This window comes from Cyrtonyx montezumae, unplaced genomic scaffold (assembly GCF_038088225.1).
Source record: "Cyrtonyx montezumae isolate F1298 unplaced genomic scaffold, pur_monq_1.0 scaffold_8, whole genome shotgun sequence".
NCBI lineage: Eukaryota > Metazoa > Chordata > Aves > Galliformes > Odontophoridae > Cyrtonyx > Cyrtonyx montezumae.
Window position 1 is genome coordinate 7,775,779 of NW_027072089.1, and position 22,254 is coordinate 7,798,032.

The window sequence follows — 22,254 nt, forward strand, 5'->3', positions numbered from 1 at the left end:
GCAATGAAGTATATTTTTCTTGTGCTGGATGCCTTTGAAATAGAAATAACGCTGCATAAAGAGACTGTGAATGTAAACATGTGACCTGCCCTTCACACATGCAGTGCTTTGCTGAGTACTAACGTCAGCCGACCCACAAACAGCCACTGAAGTTCTTGGTGTTCTTTTTTTGCCTGAGTTGCTAGCTCAGATCTATATAATCCACATTAAAAAAAAAAAAAAAAGATAGATCAAAGCCAATATCTGTTCAAAGTCACTGAATCGTTCACTTTAAAAGTTACTAAAAATACATTTTATGGCTGCCTTGAGCTCTGCTTCCACCTCCAAATCACAGATGCTCTTACAAGAAACATGGGGCTTGTTTGGAAGTGTTGTTCAACACTTAATCACCTAATACAATGGGGCAATGTAGAAGAAAGAGGTGAGACAGTAGCAGGAAAGAATGTAAATACCACTATGAAATAAAAGAAAAAATAAACAAACAAAACTGTCCAGGAGATATATGAGAGCCCCTTAACATTCATCTGAGTTTTTATTTTTCTTTTATGTTTCTTCTTTTCAAAGTCGACCAGGAACATTTCATTGATATAAGTCAGGACAATTGTTTGGATTGATCTCAGTCTCCCAGCTGAATATGAAAGCACTGAATATGTTTCAAGCCTGAATGTTAACAGTTTCCTCTTTGGTAATGGCACAAATGCAAATGCCACAAAGCTTTCTCAACATTCATGATTTAACTATTCGTCATCCTCATAGAAATCTCCGAAGGATTACTACTGACTTGTACAGATGGGAAAATGAAGAATTAAAGATTAAGTCTTACATGAGATAAGTAAAACAGCTGGGAACAAGATTGGTCTTCTCTTGTTCTAGAAAAAGTCTTGCCTGAATATGGGATTTGAGATTGTATAGGCTGCCTCAGCTCCAAAAAAGCATAAGTTATCTTGACGTCTTAGAAGAGATCTAACCCACTTCTATGTCAGACCGTCTTAGATGTTACTGACTTTCTATTTTTTGGCAAATAAACCGAGACATATATGCCCACCTGTGACCTGGAGTACGACCTCCAGCGGAGATCATTGCCTACACCTGGTGAAGCCTTATGGTCACCTTCAAGTAGACACTAGACATTAGTCTGGAGAAGAGGAGGCTCAGAGGAGACCTTATTGCACTCTGCCACTTCCTGAAGGGGGGTTGTGGTGAGGAGGGGGTGGGCCTCTTCTCCCTGATAAATAACGACAGGATGAGAGGGAATGGCCACAAGTTGCGCCGGGGAAGATTTAGATTAGACCTGAGGAAACATTTTTTCTCTGAAAGAGTGGTCAGGCACTGGAATGGCCTGCCTAGGGAGGTGGTTGAGGCACCGTCCCTAGTGCTGTTCAAGAAGCGTTTAGATGAGGTGCTAAGGGATTTGATTTAGTAGTTGAGTAGGGATGGTGATAGGAGGATGGTTGGACTAGATGATCTTGTAGGTCCTTTCCAACCTTATGAACCTATGAACTTAGTGCAGAGTCTATCTTGCATGTGTCTGCTGACAGATAGGGTGCATGAGGGTGCCAGGCATATCCACATGGTGATGCAGTATATCAGACTAGATCTATGGGAGACACATACTCTTCTGGAGAACCAATGGGAGGCCAGCCAGGATAGCTTGCAGTGACACCAAGGACACTGAAAATGTATTCTCTGGCATCTTTGCTGAATATTCCCTCTTCACTGAATCTTTTATATCTCCAAGTTGGCAAGTAAAGTCTGTTAAGTTAGCTCAAACCAAGTCAAATTCTTCGTATCACAGGCAGAGTAGGAAATCCTCACATCAGTTTAGATGCACCATTGAATTGACAAAGGCCCAATATTAATCTTCTTGAAAGAGAAAAAACAAGGCTGCAAAGAATTTCCTCAACATACACATCTTAGATAACAGAGCTCCTCAGCATTGTGTTCAGTTTGTGGATTGGGGTTATCTTCCTAGAATCACGTGTAATAACTTGTTCTGAGATGAGTCTACAGATTCTGAGCCTTTCTCAGCTTCTGTTTCTGTTAGCTGATATCTCAGGTTTAGTATTTATGCACTGAATTATATGGCATGTCTCCAAATCTCATAGCCTGCAGCAGAAAAACAATTCAAATCAGAGTTTTCACTTCAGTGAACTTATATACTTTCTATTGAACATCTTTTGATGTGTCAAGAAGTGTGTAGTCTCTAACTAAAATTTTATTTAACAGAAGGGAGAGTATATCATTTAGGCTTCACATTACCTTTTATTGGGCATAGAGGTACTATCTCCTACATTTCTTTGTCAGAACAACAGAAGTTCCTACAGGAAACAAAATCTATTTAAAAATAATAGAGTGCTGAAATTAAGCCAAATTTACCCATGATAATCTTAATAAAGAGGCACAACAATTCAATTTTTTTTCTCTGCACTGAGTTCTGCTTAATAATTCTGAGTAATTTGAACCAATTTTGGCACCTGATAGATTGCTCAGTGTATATTGGGTAGTTTCTTGTGTCCTCCATCCGCTCCATGGTGTTAACACAAGCATTCCACATGTCCCTGACTGTGTAAATGGGGCAGACATACGTGGTATGAACAGAAGTAAGCTATATTTCCCTTCTGTCCTTCATGGATCAAATGCCACTCTGCTCAACAAGGACTCCACAAATAACCATGACCACATTGCTTGCTCTACCTTATGTTCTGCTTTTCCCCAATTTTTCTGATCTCGAATAACTCACAGTTGTTGTATTTATTTATTTATTTCTGGCACAGGCCTCAGTTTTGCTCATTTAGTAATCTTGGCTTTTGCAAACAACTACTGGTAAAGCAGCACTCTCAGTAACTTCGATTTCTTTCATTCCCTGGGTTTCCCAATACTTCTTCCAAAACATCTGTCTCCTAGTTTCTCGTTATTGTTTTATTAGTTTAACTCCAGGTTGGTGTAGGCCAACTGCTTTTCCCTTTCATCACTCTTCTGCATAAGAGAAAGCTTAGAGGAAACTCTTTGCAGCTTTTCTGTACTTGAAGGGAGCTGACGAGAAGGAAGAAGTCTGATTTTTCACACTGCTAGTGATAGGACAAGTGAGAATGGATTCAAATTAGAAGAGGGGAGATTTACATTGGATGTTAGGAAGAAATTTTTTACTTATAGGAGATGGAACAGGTTAGTCAGAGAATTTGTGGATGTCCCATCTCCGGAAGCATTAAAGGCTAGGTTGGATGCGGGGCCCTGGGCAGCCTGATCTGGTGGGTGGTAATCAGCCCATGACAGGGGGAGGAAATCTAGATGATCTTTAAGATGATCTCCTCCAACATAAGTCATTCTATGATTCTATGATCTCTTAAAATCTCCACATGACATTGTGCTTCGGCATGGATACATTTGCTAGCATTAATGTTTTACCCACTTTGATGCTAGACTAAGAAGCCTTAAATCCAGTTTGATTTCTGACTTCTTTCTATGTGTCATGTTACCTGTTGTTGAATGTTAAAAATCTTGACTGCTTGCTGATCCTCTTTGCATTAGTACATGATCTCTTCTGGGATGACTTTCATGATTGTAAATAACATAGCAAAGCCTGATAGAGAACTGGGAGTTGGGCATGAGAATGACATACCTCATGAGAGACAAAGACAGAAAGGCCAGAGCTCTGAGTTGTGGTCAAGGTGACAGTAAGAAGCATTGCCTAGATCTGGATACAAATTCTTCATAGTTAATCTCTGTCTGATGAGGAGGATCTATAGTAGTATTTGCACTTATGGCTAAATATGCCTAGGATCATTTCCATGCACTGAAGCTTAGAGGTATCTTTGTGAAATAATCCATGTATGGTGCTTACTGAGAATTGTCTCTGGACTATAGTTGAGGGCAGTGCTCTGGAGCTATAGGGAGACTGGTAATAAGTACAGGCTCAAATTCTGCCAGGGGTATTCAGACAGTTTTAAAGTAGTCTACTATATTTCCATCACCAAGAACATTCTCCAGCCCTGTCAATTTTAGTGGTATAATCACTTTCTATACAATTAGTGCATTAAAGTTGGCCTCTTGAAGAACAAAGCATTCTGATCTTTGATTCTTGGCACATTCCTGTGCCAAGGCATCCTTGGAGATGGATCCATGAAAGCCAGAGCCTGAGAATTGCAATGTGACTGCTGAACATGCTGGAACTCAGGTGTGGGTTTGACATATAGGTATCACTCTCATAAATTGGGAATAGTGAGCAAAAACTTTGTCCTTCATACTCAGCAAAGTAAATGCACTGCCATCAGTTATCTGGAACAGATTCTTGACATTATGCAGGAATTGGGAGATTTCTGTCAGCATTGTGGAATACTTAAAAGGTAAATGGTTGTCATGCTACTGCATATCTATTTAAAGGCTGATGCAAACAATCAGGGAGAACTCTAGAAGATTGGTAGTGAAGAAATAAGGTTGGTAAGTTGCACATGCTATTAATCAAATTAAGTGCCTGAGTGTTATTTTGTCAGTGAATTTTCAAAGTATCATAACTTCTGTGACTTATGAATCCCAAACTATTTGATTCTGAGTTAAATAATAATAATAATAATAATAATAATAATAATAATAATAATAATAATAATAATAATAATAATAATAATAATAATCAGCCAGGTCTATGGGAGCTAAAGTAGCATCAAAAGCAGCACAATATGTAACTCAGTGTTACTGCTGTAGGTGCAGCGTATTTTAAATTGAGAGGAGTCCTCCTGCAGAAAGGTTAAATGGCATCTGCAGATCTCACAAGCTCTACATTCAGTGGAAATAAATAGGACATTAAAGGAAACAATAACAGGTGCTGCTGAGCGCAGTGACCTGTTAGCAGCAGATATTTAGTGTGAAACTCTCTGTGACCCACAGGGAGCACCTTGTGAAAATACATTATATTGTGTCCAGCTTCTTTTTTTGTCCACACAGACCCCAGGCTAAATGTTTGCTGACAGCAGGAAGTCTCCTAGAAAAGCATTCCCACAGCCTCAGTTTGCCCTGCTGCCACCCACACAGCAGCTAGCAGCGTTCTGGTGAAAACAGAAACTTTGATTACAGTCATTGCTCGGTTTATACTACAGTGATATCAATGCTGAGCAGGAGCTGAAAGCAGGTCTGCTACACAGAAGTTGTTAGAGAATGAGTCTCAAAAAAATTCAAAAGGAATTATGGAACTGCTGGATTTATATGATCCAGCAAAAATTTGTTTTAGAGAGAACTCTTGTCTTTGAGAAAAGGACAGGAGAAAATTAATCCTTATGAAATGCATCACAAGAAGTTGGTTTGTAGTCTTGGTAAGAAATCAGCTTCACCAGTATAATAAAATGTCCAACTGTCATCCTTGAGGAGGTAAATTGTAACAAACATTACTGCTAGAAAAAGAGAAAAACGTTTCAATAATACTGCCATAATTTATGTTATGGGAGCATGATTGTGTTGTGTCCTTATGAAATAAAAGTAAATATTGTGAGAAATGCACATTGAGGAAAAAAAAAAAAAAGAACTGTAGCAGAACCATAATTTTTTTTAAAGGTCATCTAGTGCAACTCCCCTGCACTGAACAGACACCTATAGCTGTATCAGGTTGCTCAGAGCCCCATCCAGACTGACCTTGGGGTCTCCAGGAATGGGACATCCACCAGTTCTCTGGGCAACCTGTTCCTGTGTTTCTCCATTAGTAATCACCTTCATAATAATTTTTTATTTCATTTCATTTATTTATTTTTGTCATTGACATATGCTTGTTTCTGTCTGAGATTTAGATAGATGAATTTGAGTTGAAGTACCTAACAATGTTTTGAAATAGCATCATGAAAGCTGGAGTCCTCAGCTAGGACTCATGAACCCATGAACTCATCTCTGAGATGCTAAATCACCACTGGAATCAATAAGTGCTCAAAGTCTGTCTGTAGGTCTCCAGCAGCACGTATAACAGTGTCTGCTTCTTAGGGTCCATAGAGATACCTGAACAATTCTTTGCATCACTGAGATGCAGAATCATTCAGAATACTTATTTAATCTGGAATAGCTTAGCAGTTTTTTGAGAGCTCTAAGTTTTAAGACTTCAGGATGACTGCATTACCAGGAGATAAATCCACTAGTTCTCTCTTCATGCTTAGTAGCTCAACATTGGCTAGTTCTAGCAGCACATATACAAAAATTGGAAACTTACAGAGATTAGCATGGCTCCTGAGCAAAGATGACATGCAACTTGGTTAGGGGCTTATTTTTTTATTCTTCCAGGGCAGGGGATGTAGCTCAGTGGGAGAGCGCTTGCTTCGCATGTAAGAGGTCCTGGGTTCAATCCCCAGCATCTCCACACTTTTCCTTCCTCACCCTGTGCACGGGGGAACGCTTGCTGCCCTTGAGCCATTCAGTGCCAAATCAGATGGGGCCCTGGGCTGCCTGAGCTGGTGGGTTGCAACTGTGCCCACAAAAGGGGATTGAATCTCTGAGCCTTCCACCCTGAGCCATTCTGTGGTCCTATGGAAAGGACAAGCAGTTAATAGGCTTCTCTTTCCAGAATTTTATACCCGTTCTTCAAAGACAAGCTCCTGTAGGGAAAGAAAAGCATGCGTCCCAGAGGATGATGCTTTAACTATGGCTTATTTCTGTTACCATCCAGCACTGAGACAGCCTCAGACATCATGATAACTACCTATTCCACCTCTGTGCATTCTTCAGAGCAGAGGACAGTCACAGTGGGAGACACCGAAACAGGATGGAGCATTTCTTGATCCCATCCAGTGCTGCTCCAACTTTTCTGAGCTGGGGTGAATCATTTACCTCTGGGATCCTTGCATGCTCATAACCTTCTCTTCATTGCCTTATGTCGTGACCCTGATCATTTGCTGAGCTGGGATTTTCAGCAGGACCTCATAGTAGACTCAACTCAGAAGAGTTTTGCCACCACCTCCCAGCACTGATTACCACCAAATCCAGGAGGCAGGTGAAATGACAACAGTGGAGGAGTGCAGTGACCAGAAAGAGAACATCTGCATTTCTCTCTCTTGCTCCCTGCTTTCCAAGGGTAAGACTACCATGAGTGGATGGTAGAGAAGTTCTAGAAGTTCTGAGAAGTTCTAGATGCTTCTCAGGGAGGTCCTGTTAGAGGCTGCAAGTATATCCTGGCTAATAAGAGCTTAAATTGTGTGAGTCTTTCCTTCTAGATGGTTTTCCTATCCGTACAGCTATCAGTCCTTCTTTACAAACCAATTCATGTGTCAGAGTACATTATCATAATTGCAGTGAGCACAGCTTTGACGAAGCTGTGAAATAGTGGCTTACAAAGTAAATGGGCAGTAAATCTTCACTATGGCTGGCAGATAGAGTAAAAGCTGAAAAGAAATGTTGTATTATTTCATCCTAACTGGGAGCATATAGCTCTTCTGCTGCTGCTACCCTTGTATTTTCAGATTGGTGCTGTGTTATAACTTAAACTGAATGCAGAGGAATAGGGACAATGCAAAGGAGAAACAAAGCCTGGTAAACATATTCACAGACTGCACAGAATGGCCAGAGAGGGCCATTCGGGCTTTGATTTATAATGAGCAGAAAAGCAGTGACCTGACCAATTACATGTCTGTACTGTGCTCTTTCTGCCATGGTGATTTGTTTGCTAGAAGACACACAGCTATTTTAAACACTGCCTTTTTTATGTAGACAGTCTGGCAGTCTCTGCTGTGATGGGTTAAGCAGACAGTTATGCCTTCCAGTGAAGCTGGCAACAGTGACTTGCAAATATTTCCTTCTATACAATTAAGCTGCACTCTTGGTGTTGAGCTATGCAGATTTCTTGTTTCTTTCTGTGGTTCCTACAGGACTTTGAGGGGATTCAAGTCATCAGAGATATCCAGGACATAATTAAAAAAGGATTGTGAGTTTTTAAGATATTCCTAGGTTTCCTTGGATGTTTGTAAACTGGGGAACTTCTTGTATCAGTAGTATAGTACTGCTAATACCTAAACATCCTTTCTGTCCTTGCAGGAACTGGAATAAAAAACATCAGTATCCAAGCTGGCTCTTGCTTTACTTGTGAATATATAACAATGCATTCCAGACACTCTAAGCACTTGACACATAAACGTAAGGTTAGTGCTTGATAAGTTACTGAGCACACTTGTGTGCCACTGAGGAGTGCTTGCACACATGGGAAATGCAATTCCCATCATCCAATTAAACGATGTGCTATGATAGGTCTCACCTCATTGATGTTAACAGCAATTATGTTCATTCATGCCCAGGCTGAAATGGGTCTGTAGAATTATGAAGTAAAATCCAAATGCCCTCAAACAAATGAGGTTCCCACAGACAATACCATTGCATTTACTCTAACAGAGATATCAGAGTTTGGCCTATATAAAATAAAAGAGTGAAGAGGTACTCTACTTTTGAATGGCATGGTGGTACTCCACATTTCAGTGATTCCATCTGTTCATGTTTTAACCTGTATTTGTGATGATACTCCTCTTATTGTTTCTTCACAGCTCCCTACTTACACTCACTGATGGGGAGAGTTTCCTGTTAATTAGCTTCATTTCTCTTTCTCTCAATTTCCTTACATCAATTCCAGTGAATATGATACTGAAAATCTTTCCCAAAATTTCATACATCTTCAGAAAAAAAAACATCTGTTTGGCACAGCCAATAATAATAAGCCTTTTCCTGTGAGAAAATGTGCCATTATCTGTGCAAGTAGCAAACGTAGAAATCGCTTTTCTAAAATTGCATGTGATCACGTATAGCACTATCTTAACTTTGAGTCTTTAGCTAAAAGATATTTTGAAAGAATCTAGTTTGCAGTGGAACTTCGTGTCAATTCTTTTCTCGACTGAATACAAAACCTATGCAAAAGAAAAGCAGAAACAAAACAAAACAAAAAAACAACAACTTTGATGTCTTTAATGACCTTCTTGGATGTATCCCATGGGTTAGAGTACTGGAAGGTAAAGGGCCACAAGAGAGTTGGTCAACTTCAGCCAAGCTCAAGATTAGTGCGTCTGTAAGAGCAAGAAATCAGACAGAGGTAACAGGAGACCTGCATAGATGAGCAAAGAGCTCAAGGAAAAACTCAAATGGAAGGTGAAAGTTAAAAATGTGCATAAGGAAGGAACTGGAGGAATATAGGAATGTTGTCAGGGCATGCAGGAATGTAATGAGGAAGGGTAAGGTCAACATAGAATTAAATCTGGCAAGACTGCTCAAGTACAAGAAGGGCTTCTTTAAGTATGTTAGGAGTAACAGAAAGGCTAGGAATAACCACACACATCAGTACAGGTTAGGGGCTAACCTGCTGGAAAGGAGCTCTGCAGAGAAGGGTCTGGATGTCCTGGTGGACAACAGTCTGACCATGAGTCAGTAGACTGTGGCCAGCAGTTGAGCTGCCTGAGAGTTTGTGGAGTCCATTTCTCTGGAGGTATTCTAAACCTGCCTGGACAATTTCCTATGCAACCTGCTGTAGGAAACCTGCTTTAGCAGGGGTTTGGACATGATGATATCTAGAGGTCCCTTCCAGCCCACTACAACTCTTTGAAAACAAAAATAAAAACAGCTTGGATATTTGTTGAGATGATATTGCTACAAAGTCCTGCTCTCTTCCATAATTTGTTCAAATTCATTGATAATCTTGGTGCAACTTAGGATGATACATGGATTTTTAGGAGCACCTTTAATTTATATTTCTCCCTGACTCCTCTTTCTAACTAAAGAAGCTTAAAGTAACTTCAAATGATGGAAGGGAAAAAAAAAAAAAAGCCAACACAAATATTTTTGTGTGTGGAGGTATTCAAAGTATTTATCTTGGAAAAACGATTCCATGAAAATAAATGGAAAAAGGAGCCATCCACTCATGACATGTGAGTGGCACATCAGAAATGAAATGAACAAAAATATCAAAGCAAATAATAGTTCACCTGACTATAAAACAGGGCCAAAAACAGCATCTAGGAAACATAGCTTATTACAGATGTTAAAGAATGTTAAAAATATGAATGTGCTTATATTCATATAGAAAAATATGAATGTTAAAAAAGAAATAGTTTTGGGATGTGACAAATAAATGTTTTAAGTAATAAAATTATAAATGGGAAAAATACATATAGCCTTATTTCACCATGGTAAAACAGCTATTTTTAGGAGATGTTGTCTGAAGTATCCCCTATAAATCTCAGAATACTTTCACAATATATGTCAGATCTGAGGGAACACCCTGCATGGAACTTGGGGCAGAAGGCAGGAATAAGCAGTATGATTGGCTTTGTTGGTATACTGTCTAAAAAACTATGGCATATTGACTAAGAAATGAGTAAACAGAGCATATATAAATAAATAAATTCTGTTATTTTAATAGTGTTTAGACATCTCTGGAAACATTATTCCTGGATTTGATTTTGACAAATACATTATATTTCCTTTTATTAATAAACTGTGAAGAAAACCTATTTGCTTCAATAGCCATCTAATGGCTTGCTGTAGTGAAGATGGAGCCATATTCTTGGAGGTCCACAGTAACAGACTTGAAAGACAATGGAAAGAAATAATTTTTTTTTGGTAGAAGGAAAAAGAAATCTTCGAACACCATAACAGTGCTCTCTAGAGATTTGGGGAACATCAGCATCTGGAGGAGCTGATATCAGTGTGATGATTCATACATATTTTTTCCTTGTCTTTTGTGGACTCCTTGGAAATTTTTGTGGGGTTTCAAGGCAAATGGGGACAGCATACGGAAAACAGCAGGTGTAAACAGAAATAGTTCGAATTTTCTGTCCTGCACATTTGCTTGTTCAACTGCAGTGACTGTTCTGTAGGTAACACAGCTATATTAGTATGATTTTTTTCTGAAATGGAGTGCTTAATTGCTTTTGATTTACAAAACCTGTCCCTGAAGATTATAGAGAAGTTATCTCTCCAGTAATATTTATGAATTCAGAAACATACCTAGATGGAAATTATGTACAGATTTCTCTCCATTACTCTGTAAATAAAGAGTTAACATGCCGTGGTCTTTACCAGCTTCCAGTGGTGGCAGGTGGATTTATCAAGTCTAATCCTAAAATGCCTCCATTGTTCTGCTCACCTGCTCCTGCTGTTGGGAGCTCTAGATAGAGAAGCTTTCCAGTGTGACCTTCCATAAGCTCTCTAGCTCTTGCTCAGGTGAGAATACTGAAGCTACTTTACCAGATATGGATGAGCACATGCATCAGAGAAGAAATGTTTGCATTTTATTTTGTGAATTTTAGAATGTTTTGGTTAAGTTTAATTTTAAATCTTCACAGTGACATTTTTTTCTTTATATTTATTATATGATTAATGCATTCAGAATGTTTTTCCTACTGTGTCAAAGGTCCTTAAGGTCATTCATTTGAAAAATGTCCAGTGAAACTTTCTCATCCTATTTGAACAGATTGTTTCACAAAGGATTCCTGGAACTAGAGAAAATATTGAAGTATTTGTCAGTTATATTTTAGCTAGCAACTAGATCTTTTTCTAGAAAAAGGAAACAAACAAAACAAAAATACAAAAACAAACAAACAAAAAAAACCCCATAAAACAAAAATAAAAAACAAACAAAAAAATCCAACAGCCACTTATTTCTGAATACAAGGAGTTTCTTGTCTTGCTTGAAGGTGAATTTCTTCTTGTAGACAACTTGATTGAAAAGAAACTGTCCTTTATTCTGTTGTGAAGAAACCACTTTTTTACTAGTACAGTGCTTAAGTCAAGAGCCAATCAAGCATATTAAAGATGAAGATGGATGATAGCAAATCTTGATTAAAAACCTTTCTGTGCAGCAGTACAGACTTCCTTATTCTGCTTAACAGAATAAAAATGATGAGCAAGTCAGCTGCCATGTGGAAGTAAAATCGACCTGTGCACGTCCAATCCAGTTCTGAATATATTTAATAGGCTGCAGAAACAACTTTGAGGAATCTTACTGAAGCCATATGTCTTTCACAAAGCTCCAGCATAAAGCATGTCCTGTCTTTGCCTTTTTGAGACCTTGCTCAGTGTGATCTGAATGTTTAGTAGGTCTGCTTTCCTAATAATCTAAGAAAAAGACTTGAAGGCTTTGTTGGTTTTGCTGTATTCTGTGGTATAAAATATGTGGCATATAATGAAACAGATATGAGAAACCTAGCTATTAAATGAAATGTCAAGTTATCATGCTAAATCTCCCTCAAGAGAAAAAAAAATATTTTTGTCTTCTTTGTAATTTTCTACTCATTTAGCTCATAGCTGAAAATTGAAGTTTTCAATTACCCAGTCTTGCTTTTGTAACTATCATACTTAGCAGACTTAACATTTTAATTCTCCTCTTTTCCAGCTTAATTATTTTTCCTTGCAATATTACATCCATTGCTTATTTACAGATGTAGCTGTTCTTGATAATATATATACTTCTATAAATATTTGACTTTTCCTCTGTTAGTTTTCCAGAAATTTTGAAATGAATCTTTGGTTACAAGTCCAGAATACCGAAGTGGGACTTTCTTCACTTACCTTAAGATGCTGGGATCTCCCTAGAGTCAATAGATTGGCAGTAAATCAAATGACTACATCTTATTTCAGGACTAGAAAAAAAAAGATCTCTGCTTCTATCAAGGGAGCCTGTGCTGATTTAGGCACCTAATGTTAGAGATTCAAATTTAAATTGATGACTCTCATCATAGTTTCCTGAAGAGTAAACATTAAGATTTATTTAGATTTTCATATTTAAAAAGTAATCTATGTTTAAAAACTATTGGCCAACATCTCACCAGCCCGCAAGGTATGCACTTGTACTGACCACTTCTTTAACTTGTAATGCTGGTTTTTCATTTTTTTTTTTTAATTCAGTGATTGGTATTCTAGACTGTGGGAGTACTAGATTGCAACATTTCATTTTTCAATCTAAGATGCACTGAGAGGAGGAAAACTGATCTCTTAGTAGTGTTGGTAGGTATTGCGGATGGGTACATGGCTTAGATGAATAAATCAGACTGGCAATATTGCAAGGATATACTAGCACTTACAACTCTTGGAGGCTGAAAATTGTTTAATGTTAAGTCTTTATTAATAAAACTGATCTACCTGAATAATACTGGTCTAAGGTTTGCATTGTAAGATACAAAAACTGTGCAACTACCATGCCCCCAACAACAATTATGTTGAATGATACTTTTTTTCTTGTACTTTCTACAAGAAATACTGCTGTCATGAGGCTGATTTGCAGTAAATTATGAAAAATCCTTTCTAATCCCAAGGCAAAAGAGTTTCTATTAAAAATAAAATAAAATAAAATAAAATAAAATAAAATAAAATGAAATAAAATATAAAATAAAATAAAATAAAATAAAATAAAATAAAATAAAATAAAATAAAATAAAATAATAAAATAAAATAATAAAATAAAATAAAATAAAATAAAATAAAATAAAATAAAATAAAATAAAATAAAATAAAATAAAATAAAATAAAATAAAATAAAATAAAATAAAATGAAAGAATTCTACTCAATTTTCACTTTTTCTTTTAAGGAATTATACACATCAGTGCAAAAAATAACACACAGGACTCTTCAGCAATTTAAATGTGGAGCAAAACCTGCTGGACTAATCTGATCAGTGATCTCAGTAGAAGACATAATCTTATAGGTTCAGAGTTTCAGAGGTTCATAAGGTTGGAAAGGACCTACAAGATCATCTAGTCCAACCATCCTCCTATCACTATCCCTACCCAACTACTAAATCAAATCCCTTAGCAAAGTCAAGAAGATGACTTTTGATTTTTGATTATAATTTTGACTTTTGATTTTGATTATGATTTTTGTTAGCAAATATTTATTAACATCCTTGTATTTGTTTTGGTTGCAATTTGAAAAATGAAGGAAAAACTGTGGTAGTCTTGTTTCTGATGTTACCAATTGTAACTCTCCACCCCTGTAGTAGTATTTCTCATCCTCAGTAAGAAAATTCCAGTCTGTATCTGGAATTGGAAAAGTACTGCAAGGAAGAAGAAACAAAGAAACTATCTTTTAATCTTTGTTCAACAACATATCTTAAAATATTCTGAGGTCATTTACTTCAAATGACATCCTGATTCAGGATCCAAGCCAGCAGTATCTTAGTTTTTTTTAATAAACATACACAACATTAGATTTGGATTAGAAACATCCTAGGAAAAATGCAGCATTGCTGCAACTATACAAGCTCTTTTTTAATTTTAATGTAGTGATTAAACAAATGTAAAGGTCACGTCCTCCACTTTAAGTTGTATGTAGAATAAATTAGTAATAACAGAGAATGCCTCACAGGTAATGCAAAAATGGTAGTTTAGTTGAATGCAGAGATGATTGAATGAAACTTTAGAAACAAATAAATGAATAATTTGCTTCTGCGATTAAGAAAATGCTGCATCAAGCCAACTGTTGATAAATGCATAATACAGAGTATAGGAGTAATTTTAAGCTAGTTCTATATTTTACATAATTAATGCTAACAATTCAGTGGAGATCCTTGGTTTAATTTCAATCTCTGGTCAAGAAAAAAGAAAAAAAATTATAAATACAAATTTAAACAGACGTTATCATAATTTCTTAACATAAAAAATAACTGTAGGAGCATGTTCTTCCACATTTTATCTTAAAGAGAGTACTGTAAGATTGCCAAAGGACCTGAGATGTATCAACAGTGCTCCAATAACCTTAAATAATTATCACATTTATGAAGAAGTGAAAACCACAAGACTGCTTAGTACAGAGTAGAAATACACAAATTAAGGCATAAGGAAAAAGTGTACATACACTGAATAATCTGGAGAATGTCAGATCAGAAATTCTATTCTCACTATTTCATAGCAAATGAATGCAAGGATATTAAATGAAGCTGAAATGTGATGAAATGAAAATTGCAAAGAGAGAATAAGTGCGCTTTCCTACTGTAATTATCTGTTAGAACCCTTTACTTCAGGAAGTAATTGCAAGTTGGAAGTGAAGAGGATTTAAAAAGGGACTGGTATCAACTCTGGCTGTAACAATCACCATTCATTACAATTACAACTAAGATTGGGAGGGATGTAAAACTCTTGCTTCCAACCCTGAGCTAATCTTTGTCTGAATGATATTCTGATATCTCAGGTTACTGTGACATACATTCAGCTACATTAATTTTCTTAAAACCTTCCCCAAACCTGTGCAGCTGGAAACAAGATATAGAACAATGCAATCTAAATGTAATTCAGTATAGCATTTCTGGTACTTATAATTCCATTAATGTCTGGGAAAACTGAATAAAGGGAACGTGTATATTTTTGCATTACTATTTTCAGCAAAACAGATTTTTTACACAAAATTTATAATCGTTTGATAAAATAGTATCCCTGTGTCCCCACCTAGATTCTTAGATTTTTGGCTTTGCCAACATTCTAAGGAACATGCCATATTTTAGCAACGTGACAATGTTTGTCTAAATATGTCCACACCATTGAGGAACACAATTTGTTCTTCAATATTGCCTGTTCTGTTATTCTCTGGGAGTAAAACCTGACAAAATGAAAGCAGCACCTTTTTGTGATTCCTGGATGCTGCTGGAAAGCAGGGAGGACTTGAATTCAGATGATGCTGGATCCTAGATGATCTAGCAATGTCAACTTCATAGCAGTCCCACAGCTGTGGTGAATCATAACAGAAGTTAATTGGCCACTGTGTTGATTTCACAGAAGATGTTTGGATCGTGAGAGGGAGACCAGGTTCATGATGCTACAACAAATATAGATAGGGGAAAAAATAGTAATATACCCACCTGGATGTACTGGAAATTAGATTTTTAATTTATAGCTATTATTTTAAGAGAAATTCTCATAAATGTATTATGCTCATTTGGAATGTCCGTTCCCTGATGGATAGGGGAAGTAATACACAATAACTTATATCATATACTAAGATCTTCGCACCTGGAGCATGCGAGCTTGGCATGTACAAATTAGCAGGGTAAAAACACACTAAAAATGTTAATATTCAGTGATCTGATGCTTTTGTGGGTTTTGAAGAATGTTGAATTCCTACACCCAAAGCTAGGTAATGACTGTGAGGGACAAGTTCTCTTTTCCTTATAGAATGCCAAAGCTAATATTTTCCTAGCAGTATAACTAGATATCAAGATTATGTGTTTTTTTTTTATTTTTAATCAAGTTTTCTCATTCTATTTTGTACTATAAATCAGTTAGTCCTCTTATTCAGAACATCATGCAGCCATTCAGGAGCACAAGATGCTGCAGTGTCTTCGTTTTCAGCTTTCTTTTCTAAAATGCCTTGTCTTCTAGCCTATGGCTGGCAATCCAGCATTCCAGTCTCAGACTCTTACCTTCTAGCATGATAAAAATTGTGAGTTAAATAAAGACGTCTGAGAAATAGAACAACAAAACACACCATGAAATTCTAGTTATGTTAAATGAGTTGGGCTTCCCATTGTTGGGGAGATATCACTCAATCATATACCTCATATATGGGGTATTCAATGTCACACAGAGGGTGATAAACAATAGTGAATATCTGCTCCAGAAACAGACTTAGTATACCATGAATCTGATTGCCTCACACATATAAGTGAGACCATGTCATTGGCATTTGGTTGTATAAGATGCCAGTTCATTCTATATCAAGACCTCTCCAGCAACTAGGTCTATAGTCTAGTGTAGTGTTGCATTTTAGAGAACATTTCAACTCAGAAGCATTTGCAGTTCTTTTTTCAGCCTTTTGGACCTAAGTGGCACCTCACTAAGATTTTGTGTCCAGACATCTGCTGAAGAAACTATAAAGTGAAATCATAAAAAGCAGTATCTCTATTTGTAGTCAATTAGAAGTTACTCCTATATATTATGATTCACAGGACCAAATCTACAGATGGACAGAAGTCTCACCAAACCTGTGCACTGCAAGGGCCTAGACTGTATTCATCACCTTCAGGTAACTCCTCGTTAGCTTAAGAGATAAAGAAAGAAAAAAACATTTTTGTCACTGTACCAGCCATTCAATTTGCTTGTTTGTTTGCTTTTAAATTAATGAAAATTGTGTTTGTCTTACGTTTTGGAAAATACAAATCCTCATTTACCCACAAGCTCAGGGATTAAGTAGCCTTACTTCAATTTGAGTGGAGTTGAATTAGACAATTATTGATCCAGACAGTTAACTTACAATGGAAATGAATAGGAACATTTCCCTGAATCAAATTATTTCTTGATAAGACTGCTCAGTCAATAAGTGAGTCTTGCAATATCATTCTGCAATGACATAATCACAACATTCAATTTTCCTTAATCCCCTTCATGTCAGCTCTTAATAAAACACCCTTGAAATCTCTTACAAAGAGATAAGTGTAATTTATATGTGATTTAAAATGCTGTGTTTTTGAACTGGAGTTCTTTTCTGACAACTCATTTTGCAAAGCAACAACATAGATTTTAGCAACTCAGTGAGTTTCAGATCACCCTCATTGTACTACTACCTAGTTAGTATAAGCACGATGCATTACCATTAACAGTGGTATCTTATGCCTTCTTGCTACTGGAGATGGCCAGGTAGACATATGAATTTTTTCAGAAAAGAAGGTTTCTTGTTAAAGATCAGAAGTACAAACCTAAACTTTCCTTCTGACTGACTCCTGCTTAAGACTATCTCTACAGTGTCTAGGTCTAAATTTTCCTATCCAGTCTCTTTACTTTGATGAGAAAACTTGATCTACGTTATGAAATGGATCACTTCTGCTTTTAATATAATTCTAGTGTTACAGTAGGTCTGTTCAACAAATCAAATTGTAAAGTAGATTGATAACAATAGAATCTGCACTGGAAAAAATACTGAGAAAATAAAAGGCCAATCTAATGTGGGTTTTTTTTAATTTATTTTGAGTTAAACACAATTGCCCTATTAATGTAAACATAGGATCCAGTAGGATCTTCCTTCTCTCTCTTCTTTCTAATAACAGAAATCAAAGTAGTTCACTTGTGCTTTTTTTTTTTTTTTCATCTAACTTCAAGCCTGTAATGATAAAGATTACCCAGATGGAAGTAAATAATTGTTTCCATGGCAACGGAGCCAGACAAGACTAACTCCTTCCCTTAGAGCTGAAGCAGTAACAAATTAAAGATTATTTAAAACCACTTATTTTAATAAAGTATGATGATATGATCTTGAATATACACACATACACACAAAAAAGTATTTGTGACCCTCATTTCTAGACTGCTTTATTACTTTTTGCTACATTTAATGTCTGTTTTCTTCAATAATGTACAACTACAACATGGAGACTGTGTTCCCTGCCTTAAGTAAATCTCCTTCATTTCTACTGTATATTTTCTATTGATTCATTTTGACATTTCCTTTCATACAACAGAAACTCTCCCTTGTATTCCATTTTCCTTGCACATAGTTCAGATCCCATGTTATGTATTTGTGAATAAATTTACTGCTTAGTGGAAATGTATAATGAAACCAGGATTTAATTTTTATACATCACTATTTGCTGACTCTACAAAATGCTGACAGTTTAGAATCCAGCACTGATACTCATTGCAGAAGTGTTGCTTAGACCAAGTGCTGAATCTTTTTGAATGCTAGTCAGCTACATTTATGTATCTTCCATCAAGATATAAATTATGAATACCTGAAGAATACAGCCTAACACTCACATAATACTTTGTCTTCTACAAAAGAACTTTTTACTGAATTAAGAGAAAGGTGTTTGGTTCTTTAATATTAAAAAGCTAATTTGGACTGCTGAAAAAAGTTTGCTCTGAGTGAGAACACAGAAAAGGGATACAAAAGTTATATAAATTTATTTGACCTTAATAAAAAATCTCAGTTTAAGAAAGAGGTTCAAAATGCTCTTGATATTAAATATGACATGATGAATGTTAGAATGGTGAAAATGACAGAATATAGATCCAATCAATAATAATAATAATAATAACTGCATTGCAGTTCCTGCAGTTCCCTCTTTACTCTTTATGTATTTATTTATTTATTGGTTTTTTATGTTATTTGTTTCTTGCTTTATTTATTTTTTCTCTACTTTAAACAGTTAGAGGGAAAGTGTTCAGGCAGGAAGCAGTCCATTGAAAATTTACCCTGGAGTGACTGGGTTTTTTGTGTTCTTTTTTGTTTTTTGGTGTTTTTTTTCTGCTGTAAAATATATTAGTAAACAACCCCCTTCATATAAATGCCACGCTTCAAAGTTGGCTCCCATATCTGAAAGAGAATAAAATCAGGAGGGAAATCAACAGAGGAATATTTAAAATGAATCAAATGCATCTAAATGTACTTGCTTTCTTCCAATGTCATTTTAGCTAGATTTCTTCAGTCCACAGCTAACTTTAAAACTCAGAAAACAAAACCGTGGTTTGTCACTTGTTGCCAAAAAAACAAAGAGAAAATGTGGGTGGCAATAGCATTCAAAGTAATGAAATCTCATGGTTTTTAAATGATTAATGTTACTAAGACAACTACTAAATTGGCAAGTGTGAACAGCATATCTGCATATGTTGCATCTGCTACTATTTCCTAGATTTAAGCTTTCATTAAGTGTTGTTGTAGGGTGACCTCAGCCAACTCACAAACACTCACTGTCTCCCCCTCCTCAAAAGGAGATGGGGAAAATAACATGAAAAAGTTAGGGTCATGAAAAAGACGAAGAGTTTGTCTCTCCATGGGCAGCAGGGTGGAGATCTGCTCCAAGTGGACTCCATCCAGTCTGTTTTCAACCCAACAAAAAGTGTACTTGTCCAAACCATGCCAGCTTCTCCAGGAAAATGTTGTGGGAAACAGAGTCAAAGGAAGTCTAGGAAACACCCACACCCTTTCCCTTTCACCCACAGCCTTTCCCTCATCTACCAGGTGCATCACCTGGTCATAGAAGGAGATGAGGTTGGTCAGGCAGGACCTGCCTTTGATGAACCTATTTTGACTGGGCCTGACCCCCAGGTTATCCCTCACCTACTGTATAATGGAAGTCAGGATAATCAGCTCCATGACCTTTCCCAGTACCAAGGTGAGTCTGACAGGCTTGTGGTTCCCTGGATGCTTCTTCCTACCCTTCCCGTAGACATGGTACTGCCTGCGGAACAGACAGCTCTCAAAAAATACCTTGAAATGTCTGTGCTTTGTTGTCTCAGAGAAAGGAAATGCTGAACAGGGAGTGAGTGCAGGTGTCCACCTGAGACTGCAGTCAAATTGCTCTTTCATAAAATATTTATAGTCAGTTTAATTATTTCCTGGACTTTGAAAATAAAAAATAAAAAGCAAAGTGAATAATTTCTTAATGAGAGGAGAGATGATGATAAAGGGAGTCAACTGCTCTAAGTGTGTATTTTTTAGCATGCTCTTCTGTTTTATGAGAAAGGAAATGCAAGCTTGCACTAAAACCACCAGGAACATTTTGTACCCGTCTTCTTTGCTTCATTCCCACATGGATACTAAACTTCACTTGTGGCTCAAAATAGTCTTTTTCACACAAAATAAGCTCCCACCAATTGCACATGAATGCAGGCACCAATTTACAACAGCAACTATTTCTGAGACTATGTAACCCTAAATGGTCTGCATGCTTTTAACTAAGCTCAGACAGTTGTTTCAGAAAACCCTTTCTGCTCTTTCCTCTTCTCTAGCTGTGCATTTCCTTGCATCGCTTTTGAAACCCTTTGTATAGATAGGCCCACACTCCACTGCAGGCTGAAATCAAAGTGCAGCCTCAATGCTGCTGGATAAAAGGGAAACATTTGATTTTTTCTTTATTTACTAATCTATTTGTGCTCAAGTTTCCTAAGATTGTATGCGATTCTCTGAGGCATCTCCTACAGTTGCTCATGGCCACTTGCGTTTTGGAACAGATTCCCAAAGCAAACTGCAAAATTATCCTTTTAACTGAGTAATTATCCAGCATAATCACCATGGTACTTCACTGCACATCATGCATCCCATAGCCTGTTGTTATGACAATTCCTAATGCTAACTCCTTTCTAATCTTTCTTGCTTTTCAACTATTATTGTTTTTGATTATTGTTTACGTCATCAGATTTTAAGGAATTTATTGTTGTCATTTAGGTTTGCAGGATCTTTTAGTTTGGCAGAACTTACAAATGCAATTTAGCATCCTTTTGCTTTGCCATATAATCATACAAATTTTCTCTTACTCAAATGAATACTTGGTAATGTGAGTAGCAATATTTTCTATGATACTTTAAAAACTACATTAATTAATAGTGCTCACTGGAAGGTTCTTTTCTCTTACACATTTGCACTCAATTTTTGAAGATATTCATGACTGTCCCTTTGAAGTACTCATATGCTATTACACTGCACTGGATCCCTTCAAACTGACAGTGATGATATGTGCTATATTAGCAAAAAACAAAACAAAACAAAACGTAGTAAGTACAACCAGTATTCAGTTTATCAGCATATAGGTTGATTTGGTATAGGTTGGAGTTGTTATTTGCAAGTAGTCTATCAGATACAGATTGTTTTAAAACTATTAAATTCAAACAAGATGTAATATAAAAAACAATCATACATAAAACAGAACTCCAAAACTAAATTTCCTATAGCTATTTTCTGCTCATAGAGACAGGAGGGCAGAGGAAAAATAGTTAAAAGTGAGGTGCAGTTTGAGAAAAATAGATCTCCTCTATTTACTGAAAATGCCATTAACATTAACTGAAATATGTGAAAACACCTATAGCCTCTACTTAATTTTATTTCTTATATTTCTGGTTCCAGTGAAAGGATCTCATTTGTTTCCTTAGTGTAAATCACAGCCTGGATTTGTAAATGCAAATATTTGTTGTTTCTGCACAAATATCTCATGTTTCAAGCAACAGATGCATTCAGGATAATAATCTACTCAAAACTTTCAGTGAACACGAAAGAAAAGCCATTTTACCTTGATACTTTTCTTTGTTGAGTTTTATTTGTTGAATTTTATTCATGGTAGTACTTGAGATACTCTGCATCCTATTAAGAAGTCTCCTTATAAGCCTGCAAAAACTGCTTGTTACACACAAATCCACCAGCTGTACTTGAACACAGGATGTAATTGGTGCTCTGGAGAGCCACCACAATTCATTAGGAATCTTTTTGCTTTGTCTTTCCCATTTCTTTTTCTTTCTTTTTCTTCTGTCACAGAAGAATCATGGTTTGTGACCATAGAGACAACCTTATAAAGTAGTACAGTTATCACAAACGCAATACAAATATGTACATATATCTCCAGCAGG

At 36.5% G+C, this 22,254-nt stretch overlaps 1 non-coding gene and 1 pseudogene across 1 annotated transcript; both read left to right on the plus strand.

The window, feature by feature from the left end:
• The first annotated feature begins 6,145 nt into the window (after positions 1-6,145).
• Positions 6,146-6,243, plus strand: LOC136059538 (U6 spliceosomal RNA; annotated as a pseudogene).
• Positions 6,244-6,256: 13 nt separating this feature from the next.
• Positions 6,257-6,328, plus strand: TRNAA-CGC (transfer RNA alanine (anticodon CGC)). Its single transcript has one exon. It is a non-coding gene; the product is annotated as a tRNA-Ala (tRNA).
• The last annotated feature ends 15,926 nt before the right edge of the window (positions 6,329-22,254 follow it).